This window comes from Parasteatoda tepidariorum, chromosome 5 (assembly GCF_982258835.1).
Source record: "Parasteatoda tepidariorum strain Cologne lab strain chromosome 5, Ptep-v5.0, whole genome shotgun sequence".
Lineage (NCBI taxonomy): Eukaryota > Metazoa > Arthropoda > Arachnida > Araneae > Theridiidae > Parasteatoda > Parasteatoda tepidariorum.
This window is the reverse complement of record NC_141759.1, coordinates 31,480,931-31,493,951: the sequence shown is the minus strand read 5'-3', so window position 1 is coordinate 31,493,951 and position 13,021 is coordinate 31,480,931. Positions and strand designations below refer to the sequence as shown.

At 31.9% G+C, this 13,021-nt stretch overlaps 1 pseudogene; it reads right to left on the bottom strand.

Moving 5' to 3' along the window:
• Positions 1–260: 260 nt before the first annotated feature.
• LOC122271226 (homeobox protein Hox-D5-like) lies at positions 261–1,196 on the bottom strand (annotated as a pseudogene).
• Between the last annotated feature and the right edge of the window lie 11,825 nt (positions 1,197–13,021).

Sequence of the window (13,021 nt, the reverse complement as noted above, 5' to 3'; positions counted from 1 at the left end):
CGTTCAATTGTTGTATAAGTAGTTTTATGCAACTTTCTACAGTCTTATGTAAGGCCAAAATAGTAATAATAATAATTTTTTAAAAAAAGCTGAAATTTATGTGGCAATTTCAACACAATTATGTAATTTAAGTAACAAATGTATGTGTGAAAGGATTTGACAATTAATTTTTGATAATTAATTTTTAGTAATTTTGCATTTAATATTTGCATTTAAAATGATAATCAAGTTTATTGTGTATAACCAAGAACTACACATTGTTAGTGTTTGATAATTTTTGCTGCTATGTTTAATTTGTTTTCCTTATTAGCTTTCATTTTGCGATTCTGAAACCAAATCTTAATTTGCCTTTCTGTAAGGCCAAGTGTATGAGCTATTTTAACTCGACGTTTTCTTATGAGTTAACTAGTAAGATGGAATTCTTTTTCCAATTCTAAAGTTTGATATTTGGTGTAGGCTTGGCGACTTCTCTTTCCTGGATTTGTATCTGAATGTGGTTTCATCCATGGAAAAACGTTTTTTGTCGTAATAGTCTGTGCTTTTGTTCAACTTCTGGGGATGTACTTACCCCAGCAGGTCCCCTGTTGTTTTCTGACACTGGTGTAACTACAGAAGGTGGAACATTAAATTGGACTGACTTCGGTGGGGTATAGGATGGTGACATTTTACAGTCAAAATCACCCTTTTCCACAACACTTCCCGCATTCATTAATGTAGATCTGTACTGTACAATACCAGGATTCTATTGTCCGTAAAACGTTTGATTGCATTCTCCAATTTCATTAGGATTATGAGAAACTGTTGAATTTGGTAAGTTTCCATATCTTGGTGTTACACGATAGCTCGGCAAGTCATACGGGGGTGTTTTGCCCGGTTGCGGGAGTGTTAAATTGCTCGGCATTTCAAATCTTGGTGCTGTATATTCCTGGTACCTCTGGTACTGAGGTCTAATGGTCAGGGTCTTGACTTCTACTGAAGTAATCGGCCAATTGATTTTTTGAGCCAGCTATACATTTTACTTCATATGTGAATTCTGACAACTGAAGAAACCAACGGGGTTATAATATCAGCAGGAGATGTTACCTTCTTATAATGAATCAAATGTTTGGAGTCAGTGAGGATAGTAAACTTTTTACATGCCAAATAGTGTTTAAATGCCATTACTGATCTATAAATAGCATAAAGTTCAAGTTTTATAGGGGGGTAATTTCGTTCTGATTGGGATAAACTTTTACTAAAGTAAGATATGGGTTTATGTTGACCATTAAATTCTTGCATTAGAACTCCTGAAATAGCAGTACCACTGGCATCAGTATTCGGGATGAACTGCTTACCCCATTGGGAAATGTGTACAAAAGGCTCAGAGAAAAATATATACTGTAATTGATTAAAAGCATTTTGATGCTCCCCTTTTCATTGAAATTTTGAGTTTTTTAAGGGTTAATTGAATTAACACATTGGTTATTGGAGCATAATTAGGAATCAGGTGGATTAAGCATAATTAGGTAAGTTGAGCATAATTAGGAATCAGTTGAGCTTAATTAGGAATCATTTGATCATAATTAGGAATCAGCAACATCACACTATAGTGTGATGTTGTATCAAATCACACTTGGTTTTTTAAAACTAGTTTCAGCATTTCTCGAACGAAATGTAAACTATCTAAATTAAATCAGCGTAATTTTCTCAGTTTTGGTAAATTTAGCCGTGATGGCATTTTAACATTTTAAGTGATTGATTGATTTTTTTTGTATCGATTCTTTTATGCTTAATGGTGACCGAGAGGAGGTTTACTCTTTTTCACGTCCCTTCTGGGCGTCACTTGATGAAACCACCACCTACGTCGCTGTTAAAAAACGACTTTTCTCTCGTCTTAAGATTTTAGGCGGTCGTCTTCTTGTCGTGTATCTCAGATTTCACCTTTTTTTGTTAAGTATAAGATGGTTTATGCATTTTCAGATTAAAGTTTAATAATTAAATTTAAAATAACATTTTGTTTATTCAATATAAATTTAGTCTGATTAAGATGCACAGCATGGAAGGCGACACGTGCTCCTGTCGCCAATAGTTGGCGAGTCTCCATGGCAACCGAGTCTCCCAAATATCTATCTATTATATATAATTCTCTTACGTGGCTCCCAAATTTTGGCTGTATTTCTTTTCTGCCGGTGGCAACGTTTGCTTTGTTTTGAAAACACCAAAGCATTCTGCCTTTTAATTATGTGTTTCTGATCTAATATATATAATTCTCCTTCGTGGCTCCCAAATTTTGGCTGAAGTACTTTGTACAACTAAATAAGATTCTTTTCACAACAGTTAAATATTTACTTTATTTTCTTCATTCATAGAGAAAACAGTCGGCCAAGAATTCTGTTAGGTTAAAAAACATTTCACTAAAAAAATAACGAATTCTAAAAGAAATAAAAATAAACAACTTAAAAAATAAAAATGCTGTTGCCAGCCATAGAATTTTTTGAAAGTTAACTTAGCAACATAAATCAAAATGACATAGAAGCGCAACTAGATCAAAATTATGATACCTGAGCGCTTGACGTAACAAATCCTTCAATTCTGTAAGTGTTGTATCGCCAATTGCCCAAATTAACAATTGTGTTCTTAAAGAAATTCTATAAAAAGTTTTAAATAAACAACCTACTTCTACAACTGCTTCTTAAAGAACTTGGCTCATTGATTAAAAATATTGCTCTAATTTTACAGTACTAACTTTACTTCTACTTTCATTATTGCTATGACCCTCTTTCATTACATTTTACAACTTCATGCTAAATTTGAGTACTTTAAGTTGTTTTGTGGTTGAATACTGACATTTAGAAATGTGTACATAAAAAAAAAATATTTAGAGGTTAAGAGTTGCCTCAGAAAAATTTGAATTGTTGACATTGAACTTAACAATGGAAACAGTCGTTTTTGTGAAAAATTGAATTGTATTGTTGACATCAAAACTAAAAATATTGTGTTTCAACTTAACAATACTACCTTAATTTATACTTTAGAATTGCCTCAGAGAAATTTGAATTGTTAGCAATGACTTAAACAGAAAGTTTTATTTTAACTGACAAATACTATATTATAATTTTAACTTTTTCTATGACTATACTCATTTTCTTACTCTTTTCTTTGTTTTTTAAGCATTTTATATTTTTGTGATAAAATAAAAAACTTATAGTTGTTCTGCTTCTGAACACTGATGAAAACACAAAATGATGGGCTTCATCAAGAATCAAAAATATATATATTTATTTTACTAATTCCATATTATTAAGGTGGCACCCTTCAGAGAATTAAAAATACAAAATTATCTTCATCGAAGCCGATGCTTTACATCCGGCATGCAGTACTATTTCATATTGTTTTACAACACATGGCTTTAGCCCTCTGGTGGGAAAGACTTTAAAACAAAACTTACAACAGTTACTTTTCGCAACAACTGAAATTCAGAATAATGTGATTAAGAAAAATATGTGAACTGTTTGCAATTTCAAATTAATATTGAAATGTACAGGTTTAGAATTTTCTACAGTGAAAAGTTTTCGGAACTTCAGTATTCAAAAAAGTATACAAAAACTAGACGTTAAGAACGTATCCAATGAGCTAGCAAAGCGAGCATTGGATTGCGAAGCAATCCGAAATGAGCTGCGAAAGCAGTTCCGGGGGTTGGTGAGCGCCAGCGAGCAGGGGGCGAAGCCTCCTAGTAGTAAGAGATTCCTGAAATCACCACTCTGAGGATGCTTTCAAGCTGAATCTCGTTTTTAAAAAGAGGCTTCTTCTGATCTCGAAGTTCAAATTTCCAGAATCCGCGAATCTAATTTTGGTGCGGGGATTTCAAATCTGAAATTAGTTTTGCTTCTAAATCTACATTTTTTCAATGGCATATTCAGTTTAATTTTTGTCGAAGTGTAAAATTTTAAAAATTTCGCATGAATGTTATATTAAATAATCGTCGTTGAACAGCCAACCAGATTTTGGGTTTAGGACTACTAATGTTCAAGTCCGCGACCTTGTAATTTTGAACCCAATTCAGAAGAAAAAGGAACTTTTGAGTCAAGTATTGGGAGAAATTTACCTTCGAGAAAGAATTTTTGATGAAACTAACCCGCATTTGCGTTACATGGAGAGAAAAACCATGAAAACCTCCCATGGTTAGGCTGACAACAAAGGGACTCTTAATATATGAACCGTTTACCACTTGGGATATTTTACGTCAGCACTGTGCTTGGTGCGTGCCGGGGGCGGATTCGAACCCGATTCATCTCATTGGAAGACGAACGCTCCCCCCTGAACCACCACGGCTCATGATGGCGAACCACGTCAGGCATCCAAGTGGTGGTTAACGAAATAACTTAAAATTAAACGTACTAAACCAGAATCATAATTAGAAAAAACAATAGTTTTTTTTTTACTTCGGGAGAAAAAAAGCTGCCAACAAGTAAGTTGGCAGCTCATTGAAAGTAAAACAATACTTATTTAATAAAATATACTTAAATATTTGATTAGTATAAATTACGATTAAATAAACTAAAGAAAACTTATTAGAGCAAGGAGGGGGCAAAAGAGCTGGAAACTAACTTACATGCAAAGGTGACATTAACAAAACAACAAAAAAAAAGAATTAACTCCAAAGCAAAGTTATAACTGAGTTACAAGAAAATATTTTAAAGACAGACATTATTTCTTAATTTCAATTTTGCGGACAAAAAAATATGACTTGCCTTCTCCAAGTTACAGACATACGAACAAACAAACAAAATATTTGAAGTTATTTTATTATCAAAAATACCAGTCAAAGCGAAATGGAGTTCCAAATAGCCAATAAACAAAATACCAAAACCACAAATTTGTTGTCAACAAGCATAAGATTCTGTCAAAGAAATTTTTTAATTAGTTTGTCAAATCCAGTTGTAAATTTTATTTGTCGACATTTGTCATCTTCTGTATTGCGTCTATTTAATGCGATGTTTTTTAGGGCATTAAAAAAGAGAAATAATTATTTTCAATTGGCTGAATCCGTCGTCATTAATGTAGGCCGATCTTCTAACATTGAGCACATGTCCAAAGGAACAAATGTAGGAAATTAGAATTTAATAGGCACTCTTCATGTGTGAGGTCATGGGCCATTCACACCTCCTCCCTTTTCTCTGAATCCTACTATTAATTTGGAACATTTATCGCCAACATTGGCGCCTAATATGAAATATAGATATTAAATAACGAATGTCTTTCATCTTTTTTCTTATCGTTTATTTTAAAAGAAACATGCATCTGCGGACCAGTTAATTTAATCATAACCATGAAATTCTAGTTCGTAATTAAATTTTTATTAAAAATTTATTAATATTAATTAAACTTTTAATTAAATTAAATTTTTATTAAAAATTTATTAAAATTAACTAAACTTTTATTAGATTAAATTTTTATTAAATTTTTATTTAATTAATTAATTAAATTTAATTAAATCTTTATTAAATTAATTAATTAAATTTAATAAAAAAAATTTATGAAAATAAATGACTAAATAGTAAATTTTATTGAAAATAAAAAATTTATAAGTTAAATGTTAAGATAGACCAGTTAGTTTATACAAATAAAATAATGCTTACCCATTTACTATCGATTGGGATTACTGCTACAATATTATTTATAAATTATAATTATTTTATTATAAAAATGAGGTCCCGGAGTTTACTGATCGTAAAGACACAGTTCCCAGTAGTCACTGGCTGCGATCAGTAAGGGGGTGGGTGACCACTTTGATAAGCCTACGTAGGGACCGAGGGTGAACGGTATAGGTCCTTGTTAAACTGTTCTATACCGTAAAGTGCTCACAGGTCATCGGGTTACCAAAGCGGTGGAGCCATTCCCTCTGCCGGCCGAGGATCAAAATTGTGATGGCATGTCTTCGGATCATCCTCGGGGATGTTTCCCAGACCGTCGCCAGTAGCCCAATGTGCAACTCTAGTGCGACGTAAATAAAATACCTTCCTACCTAAAAATGAGATGATATTTATTATTGAGATAATTTCTTATAAATGATAAAATTTTCTAAGATTTGTCAATTTATGCATAAGTCGGAATTAAATTTTTCCTAATATTTGAATATTTTTATGGGTAGTCGTAGAAATAAAATAGAGCATGTTACCCGTAAAATTTGAAATCAGTACAGTTTAATTTTAAGAGGTAGGCCGCTCTGCCCGAACGGTGTCACCGGCCAAACGAGTGGAAGTAGCGGGTTCGAATCCGCTGTTACCTGGGATGTATCTTCGTACTGTCCTGCTCTGTATTGTGATATCTCTCCTTCTACTAGTCAAAGGTTTTATGAACCTTAATTGAGTAGGGGAGAGTGGGGTCAATTGTAACAGAGTACGATTGTAACAGAGCAAAAATTTCGAGTGTCGGGTTCTAGATTTGGTTCCTAGGTGGCGCACAAGTTGTATTTAATAAATCTACATGTACACCCCTGATGGCAACCATTTTTATGTACTTTTGAAAGAGTTACATCACAAAAGATATTTTCACGCCACGCAAGTACTTTTTTTGGTATTAGAATATTATATTGTAACAAAGTAATTTTGTTTAAACAAATAAAAATTAGTAACCGAATATGTAAGTGGACACTTTAATTAACATTTCAATAAAAAAAAGATTAGTTTTGCTAATTAACTAGCATTGTTTTTAACAAATGAAGCTGAAATGGCGTCTTGGGGACAATTGTAACAATAAGTAAAGGGACGGTTGTAACAGCTGAAAATAAATAATCTTATGTTTACCAATCAAACCATTACTTAACTCTTTAAGAACCACCAATAGTTTCCTATATCATTTATATTATGTTGCATGTGCATTATTTTATTTGTCACCTTTCACAGCATAAATTAAAATTTTTAACCCCTTAAAGTTAAAAGTTTAACCTTTTAGGTTTCTGCTCATTATTATTTTTACTCCTAAAATATCACTACTATTTTGATCAATAAAAAAATATATTACAACTATGATAATATGTATAAACTATGTTTTAGTTGAATTTATGAACTGTTACAATTGACCCCGTAAGTAAGGACTTTTTAACAACTGCACGACTGTCAAAAATTGTTAATAACTAATATAATAATATTTAAAATCAGGTATTTATTTTTTTTTCTAGTAGAGGATAGTCTACTTTACTCGTCTGTCAATTAATACTAATAATATATTGGATTTTTTGTTAGTTAAAAATAGTTAAGTAAAAAATGTTACAATTGACCCCACTCTCCCCTACCAATAAATACATAAAAAAATAAAACTGGTAGTATGCGATGACCCAAGAACAGATGTCAAAAAACTGGAAACGCGTCCTACTCGTATATGGTGGGCATTAATGGGTCGGTAGATGATGCGTTCTCCTAAAAATGCAAAAAAATGGTTGAAATGTAATTTCTTTTATTTATTTAACCGATTCAAATTTATCTGGGGAACACATTTTTTGTTGTTGTCTTGATCTTAGATATTTCGGGTGTGAGGATTTCAAATCTGTAATTAGTTTAGGAGAGTCACAGATTTTTTAAGGAATGATATTTTTAGATAATGATATTTTAGCTATTCTCACGACTTTATAAAAATATTTTTCTGATTCCATATAGAAAAAAAATTTTGATTTCTTTTATTAAAAAAAAAAACTAAGGGCGTTACATTTTTTTAACATAACTTTTTACTTTTTTTCAATTTCAAATTTTTTTAAATTTTATTATTGTGAAAAGATTTACGTAACAACTTTTGTTCATTTCTCAAATAAATGTGCAAAGATACATTATTTTATTAATTTATTTTATTATTATATTTCATATTATAAATTGCTTATTAAATTTTATCCACACACACACAAAATCCTTTTAAGTTCCAATTACGATTGTTTATACATTTTCGTAAATATCTTATTCTGTAAAAAATATTTTATCGAAGAGTAACCGATAGAACTGCTTCGAAACCAAGTTCTGCATGTAAGGATACATACTTTTCTTTTTCTGAATTATAAAAAAAAATTGCTTTGTATCCGCATTTTACCCTTAAAATCATTTCTCACCACCATATCTTACACTAAACACTATACGAAACACTACGACCACATTTCAAGAATTGAAGATAGTCGAAAATTACAGGTATTATTCGCAGGCATTCTCGAAGACTGACGCCGTAGCAGTTAGACTTTATTTGCGTTGTGGTTTTCGAACTCTTCAGTTAAAAAGCGGCGGTTTTCTTTTCTTTTTCTTTTCTTTTTTTTAAATTTACTGTACAAACATGTATAATAATGAAACAAAAAGGATAAAAAATGAGAGAAAAGTGAAGAGAATTAATAAAACTTATTAATTCTCTTCGCTTTTCTCTCTTTTTTTTAAAAAATCCTTTTTGTTTTCAATGCGCTATGTTTTAGTGATTAAATTTAATGCAGCTTTGGTTCTTAATATTATCTACTATTAACTTCTTTCGTTTTCATTTTGTTTCCGTTTTTAATTCGGCTTTCTAATTTCGTGTGTTTAGGGCGTTATTCTTTGAGCCTATTCTTGTGGATTTCTGCAGTAATAATAATGATTTAGCGCCTGTTAAAATTCTGTGTAAAACGAGCAAATCATGATACTTTTTAAGTATTTGTTAATTTCCTAAAATCATTAAAACTGTATAATTAAATATCAACCTTATTAATAATCTGGTACTACTTTATATTATCCGGTATAATATTATATGAAGATAGTATAGTGTTCACAAAGAAGCATCATTTCAAAAAAGCTTTAAGTAATTGTAACACCAGTTGCCTCTCTTGAAGGGACACAACAATGAAAAGTTATATTTTTTCCAGGCGAGACAGTTTTACAACAAATCGTTTCTCTGTATTGTTTTCAGATGGGTACTTCACAGCTCTCCAGAATGTCCACTAAATAAGCACACAGTACATAAAACTTTATTACCTTCACACACATCACCGAACCGTGGCCAAGCACAAGCCCCTTTTTTAGAGCTCTGTTTTTAACAACCATTGAAGAAGAGCCACGTAATTTCAACCGTGATCAAACGACGTGGACAGCGTCTGAGCCGACTTCCCTCTCTCCGAATTTCTGCACCACAACCAAAAGCAATAACCACGGCAGATTTAGCATGCACCTTGCTCCGTATATAAGCCGGTTATTTAGTCAGCTTCATGAAATGCGCCAAAGATCACTTCACGTACTAATGTACGAAACCAACCACAGAGCCAGCGACCTGCGTCAACTGTAATGGTGAGCACCCAGCCTGTTTTTCGGGCTGTGGTGCAAGACCCAGGAAGTTCCCTAAGGAAAGAAAAGTCAGGAATGTCACAGACTCTGCCACCAGATTTCTTAGACTCTTCCAAGAACTTTTGTTCCTCTGCCTACAAGCCATCTTCTCATATGACTTTCTCAGAAATAGGCTGTGGTGAACTTTTACATTTATTTCTTCTAGAAATTTATGCGTACTCAACTTAGGACTTTTTAGATTCGATGGATCAGTTAGAGCCGAATACTGAGATACAGAACATTTCCATCGTTCCAGCGGCTTCCAGGATCGAACTTACAACCTCTTGTTTTCCACCAGAGGAATAAACGACGCTCTTACCAACTGAGGCTCTGCACCCTATTATTACCCACATTGATATCGTGGTGTTTTTCCCCCAAAACACGCCCCAGTACAACTTGAATTGTGGTTTATCATTATATTGCCCCAAACCTTTTAATTACTTTCTTTATTCACAAAACATTTAAATTACATTAACTGAACGCGCCTTATTATTTCGAACTATAACATTAATTATTTCAGCCTTTGGCGATATTTTTTACAGTGAGAATTACGACTGAAAAGAAATTATTACAAACCTTTCTTCACATTTGGAACAGAAAAAAGCACCTGCTCTTTCGCAGTTGTGGGTGGCTTATAGATGAAAATGAAAGGAAAAGGAAAGTTGAAGGAAAATAAGAAGCACTTGACAGTTTAGAGGAGTGGTTAAGAAAAAGCGGCTAACTTAGAAAAATTGAATGTTTGCGTTCGGCAAGTCCAACAGCGCGTGTTTTTCTCTTACAGGAAGTTTAACAGGTGTCGGCGTTATATTAGAAAAGACTTTATATTTGCTCACAATTCAGAACTGTTTGGTATCGTTTTGTTTGTAAAAAAAATTCGATAAAATGCTCGAAACAATAGGAAATAAGGGGAATTTACAGCCTAAGAACTCGCCTTAGGAAAACAGATAAAATTATTGTCAGACTATTTATCAAAAAAGTGGGTGTTTTTCATTTTTAGTTGATCATGCGCGTCTGCATTTCTTTACAATAAAATTTCATTCTCTGAGTTGCCAAATTTTGCTCCGCTTTGTGGTTAAAGTTTCAGCTGTGGTAACAAAATTCATTGGTTAAAATTTGATTCTTAATTTTAAAAATTTGAAATTATTTGGTCCACATCTTATAATCTAACTTAAAGGTTCTTAGAAAAAGTTCATTTCTCTTAGCTGTCTTATAGTAAGCCTTTAAAATGTTGCAAAATTTACCACAAATCTGTTACTAATCCATCTTATGAAATTCCTTTCCGAAATCCATCTTATGAAATTCCTTTCCGAAATCCATCTTATAAAATTTCTTTCCGAAATCCATTTTATGAAATTCCTTTCCGAAAACCATCTTATAAAATTTCTTTCCGAAATCCATCTTATAAAATTCCTTTCCGAAATCCATCTTATGAAATTCCTTTCCGAAATCCATCTTATAAAATTTCTGTCCGAAATCCATTTTATGAAATTCCTTTCCGAAAACCATCTTATAAAATTTCTTTCCGAAATCCATCTTATAAAATTTCTTTCCGAAATCCATCTTATGAAATTCCTTTCCGAAATCCATCTTATAAAATTTCTTTCCGAAATCCATCTTATGAAATTTCTTTCCGAAATCCATCTTATGAAATTCCTTTCCGAAATCCTTCTTATAAAATTTCTTTCCGAAATCCATCTTATAAAATTTCTTTCCGTAATCCATCTTATAAAATTTCTTTCCAAAGTCCATTTTATGAAATTCCTTTCCGAAAACCATCTTATAAAATTTCTTTCCGAAATCCATCTTATAAAATTTCTTTCCGAAATCCATCTTATAAAATTTCTTTCCGAAATCTGGGTTAGTTGCTAGTGACGTAGTGTGGGTATCTCAATCCTGATTGGTTGTTGAAACGTGGCATTTGTTGGCGTTAGCAATTGTTCTTCTCGTTCCATTTCGAGTAAGCAAAGCCCGTCAAGAAATCAATTCTCTTAAGTGACACATTCTATATTTTTTTGCAAAGATTCTTTCCCAAGGATTCATATTTAACACAAAGACGGGCATGAAGTCACCAAACACAAACTAATTATGCATCGAAGTTGCCAGGTACTCAAAACAAAAATATATCACGGTTACAATAAAATGCATGAGCAAATATTAAATCTAAGATAAGTAAAAGACGTAGAGGAGAAAGGATTTTTTCAACAAATTTGATGTGCGATACTGCTTTGTATTTAATTAACTTCAAGTTAATTAACTTCAAGTTAATTAACATTCTAACCTGCTTGGAGAAGCTTACCTCAACTTAAACAAGCCATTTTGCTTATAAGCTATCAGCTGAAGCTGACGACATAGGTCACATGTGTGGGTATTTGTGATCTTCTTGAAGTGTAAGTAGCCAATTGTACAGCCTTTAATACGTTTCGAGTGCAGGTGGGAATACTATAATTTTCATTGAAGAGTGGTAAAGACGAAAACAAAGTTAAATTTTCTCATTTTAGCTTTAAATTTTAGATTTATTTTATTTTAATCAATAATATGTTATTGTCATAAGAAACCATTACATTTTCTGCAGAAATAGTCAGCCGATAATATGCATCTTGCTACGTTTTGATGTGTTTTATTGACGCAAACTGTAGGTAAGAATTTCATCACGTGATCTGGAATTTTGGGGAATTAATTTTAAAAAATTTTCCTCGTCAGATTTTAAATTTTTTCAACCGTGGCCAGCCTGGAGATGAAATGAAAAATATTAGGTCTACTGGAAAGTTCTGTCCGCGAAAGTACAAGCCTCATTTTGCAGTGATGCTACAGGTTCTTTTATAAAAGAAAGTGGTAGAGTATTTATCCTTTTAATAAATGGTAATGCTCTAGCTCAACAGTTCTCAAATGGTATTACGCGGAACCCTATGGTTCCGTGAAAGAGTTAAAGAGTTTCCGAAAGTTAGGACTTTTTAAAACAGTTTTTGAAATTTATAATTATATTTCGATCCAATCAAGTCATTATTTACTTATTATTTCGGATATCTTTCCGAAATTATTTAAAGTAAATTGCCAAATGGAAAGGAAATGGCATATATTTTTGAAAAATACATATATAATTTTTTTAATAATATATTAAATACATTTTTGAAAGGACATGCATTTATAAAAAATTGCATTAGTACTTCCCATCACGATCTTCAAATCAAAATGAAGTAACTAAATTTATTTGTAAAGAAATGTGTTTCCTTAATTACCATTTACAAAGTTTATATAAGTTCTTAATAGTTTTCATTTCAACGAAAACTATAATTCGGCTTATTTCTTTCATTTTCAACTTATGTTTATGGATCAAAAACAATTCATATCTAGATTAGCTCCAGGACTGCGAATTCAGCTATCGGACATAAAACCCAATTTAAGATTATAGATTATTAATGATAAAACGATGAAAAAAATTCTATATTCCTTTTATTAAATATTTTAAAAATAAAATAGTTCTTTATTGATTAATAAATTTACAATTGCCTTTAAATAGTTTTTAGTTTTTAATAATTAGTAATCTTTCTTTGATTTGTGCATTCACAATTGCTAATGAACTTGATTTATAAAGTCTGGGTTGATGATGAATGATTAATAAGGGTTCCACGGGTGAAAAAAATTGGGAACCATTGTAATAGTTTACAGTGTTTCCCAAAGTGTGATACGCGTACCCCTAGGGGTACGGGAGCAGTTTAGCGGGG